Raw genomic sequence first — 3,364 nt, forward strand, 5'->3', positions numbered from 1 at the left:
TAATGATGTTTGCTTAGTATCACATTAGATTTCATAATTTCAGTGTAAAATCCAGTTGCATTCTTACTTTTTAATTGGCTTAACATTAAATTCTAGTAAAATCTGTGTATAAACGAGTTTACTTGGTTAATTGGTTGTTTTTGGCGAGTGAATAAAATGTACACCAGGTGTCAGTTTTATCTTATTTCTTGTTTCCTCGTGTTTGAAGCCTAGTTTCTGCAGTTATAAAATTTTCAAATAAGTAGTAATATGGTGTATGTTAATTATGTCAACAAATATAAGTAGTATGCAAAAAAATTGGAAGTGGAATCCCTGTTAGCAGAAGGCTAAGAAGATTAAGTTGAAGAGAAAATAGAAACGGAAATAGAAAGGAATTGTAAACCTGAAAACTCATGCAGAATATGAAGGACAAATGATGGAATTTTGAAAATGAAGTATTCAATGTATGGTTCTCATATTTTACTAATGCATTCTGTAATTAGGTGCTCCAACACATTGGTTGTTTCCACCTGTTTTCTCGTTTGTTACTTAAAATTTAACAACAGACAACAGTGCATCACAATACTATGTCTTTGCTTGTTACAATTTTGTATAGAATATGAATTGGTGAGTATAAGGGTAAGATACCAGAATGTGGATGGCAATAGAATCCAGGACAGAGGTATCATCCTCGCCTGCTCAACATACCAGCATCCCAGAAATGTTTACCCTGAGGTTAGAACCTAGTAAACCTCACTTTGAAAGCCCAACGCATCATCAGGAGCTAGCTACATTTCATCTATTCTATATAAACTTGTGGCATAATGGCTGTATCAAGAGAATCCTTCCAGGAACCACATATGCCATACAAGACTGATCAAAATTCAATCAAAATATCAACAACACCATGATTCATACAACTATGAACTTGTAGCGTGGTGTCGAGTCGCAGTAGACTATGAATACCGCTACCAAGAAACACGTGCCAAGTAAATCAGAAGGCGAAGGTTGAACGTAACCAAGTAAATCCATAAAATCCCCGAGAAGCCAAATATCAGAAGGCAGTTGATGGACCAAGTCGAGATATATTTGCTGGCGATCTCGTGGTATCGAAAGGATACCGAGATCGTGACAGGATACAAGCTTGGTTACAGAACGTAACCGAATTCGCGCGAAGTCACAATCAAAGTGTAAGAAAAAGAATGGAAGCACAATATAGCTGTCATTAGCACAGTCAACCAAAAGCACATTAAAATAAACACTGGTACAGTTGGTTATAATAATAATTGTTTTTATTAAACCAAGATTATCCTAATGAGTGTGAGGCAAATGCATATTTTCCATTTGATTGTTTTGCAAGTGAATCAAGCCTAGATTAATCACATGTGTTAATTTCACGTGTCAATGTACATTTATCTGATAACTGGAACAAATACCCTGTGTATTGTACCTTGAGAAGTAAAGGGAATGTGTCTCATGCTTTCTTTGCAAGTCGAAGTCATATGATGGAGTGCCTCATTTCATTTGTCAGTTTGTATCCCCAAGTATGGAGCATGGTGTATGAAAAGATAATGCGATTCGAGAACGTCAAATTGGTCATAACATTGCGACGTAAGAACGCTACATTATTTCGTGGGGGAGGATAGTGTTGTAAAGTCTATGGTTCAAATTCTTGATATCAATATTTTCAGTACACAACCGACATGATGATGATATACAAATCCAGGAACCAAATGAGCGCATTCCAATTTCTGTCGTTAATTCTAATACTAATGAGTATATTCTAAACCATACCAAGTCCACATCTAATACACAGTCAGACAGAAACATGATGAAACTAGAGAGAAGAGGTGTAAGTGATTACAGAAATTTCGATTCCAATTTAAGCTGTAGGAGTTATGATGTTTGTGTGAATTATTGATTCTTTTTTACTTGATATATGCCTGATTTCCAATTTCAATTCCAGTACTTTCGTTTGTGCCCACCCATTTCCGTCTACATCGATTGCTCTATTTCGTGGATTCCTAACTCGTAAAATATTTCAAATACTTCTATAGATCACAGACCAGTCAATGACCAAGAACGCAAGTCATACACTGGGAATCGAGAACAGAGGAACAGATGGGTAGAACACTGCGAGGAACTCCCCAATAAGTAAGCTCAATTGAATCCACCACACATCGAAGCAGCACAAGTAACTTCCTATAGCCATGATTCCGGCAACAACCGAATATGTTAGGATGTCCAGCCGACGAATCAATGGTGGAAAAGCAGCAGGACCTGACAATATACCAGCTGAAGCACTGAAGTCCAGTATAAAAGTAACTTCAAGTATGCTACACGTTCCATTCAGGAAGATTTGAGAGGAGGAACAAGTACCGACAAACTGAAAAGACGGATACCTCATCAAGATACCAAAGAAAGGAGATCTGAGAAAATATGAGGGCTACAGAGACATCATACTACTATCGGTACCAAAAAACGTTTTCAACAGAATTTCGCTGAACCGGTGAAGAGTTTTTTACATTTCCGTAGAGGTTTACGTCTGGCCAGAATGTACTTTGTGCACTAGGGGGACATGCAAAGTAGTGTGAGGGAGGAGTGTTGAGAAATGGAAGAACAAAAGCAAAGGTGAGTCGACAAACACAATAGTAAAGAGAGAAATCAACAACGATCCGAAACAACACAAGCCTCAGACCAAGACAATCTTGAAATCGAAACTAGAAGATGGTCCGACCAACCACACAGATTAGAGTCAAGTTCGGCTCCGGCTGTTCTTATTAAAGCACAAACATGTCAACACTCAGTAGTGGAAAGTAAGGAATGTAATGAATACATTCCTTCTAACCATCATGCTTTCAATTCAACAGCACGATATTAATTGAATCGGTACTGTTTAACTGTGGTCGCTAAATCAGACCCTTCTTGTGAACGACTTCCTTAAAAATGTTTATTTGAACACGTTTAAAACACACTAGTTCAACGGTTACTGAAAATGGTTGTTTTTTTGGAAAACTAGTGGAGTATGTTTAGTATTTGAAGCAAATATGTATTTATTGAGTATCGTGTGCCGTCTACCTAGTACAATAGAATAATTTACAGCTGTTTCGTACTTCAACAATATCATGTTACCTACTGTCTAAGAAGCACACACATGCTTCGCATTGCAGGTTGTAGCAAGTAATCTGTTAGTACTTGGCCGTCATTTCTAGTATAATACTTCAGTATTAAATACGTTTATAAAATGGATACTGTTAGCGATATGTTTCTTCTTTCGATAATAAACTAATAGCTAGAATCAGTCAAAGATTTCATACATTAATAAAGAAACAAATGGTCTCAATTAATGTAAATGAATTTGCAAATAAACGTTATTATCAAAATT

Source organism: Schistosoma haematobium, chromosome 1, assembly GCF_000699445.3.
Source record: "Schistosoma haematobium chromosome 1, whole genome shotgun sequence".
Taxonomy (NCBI): Eukaryota; Metazoa; Platyhelminthes; class Trematoda; order Strigeidida; family Schistosomatidae; genus Schistosoma; species Schistosoma haematobium.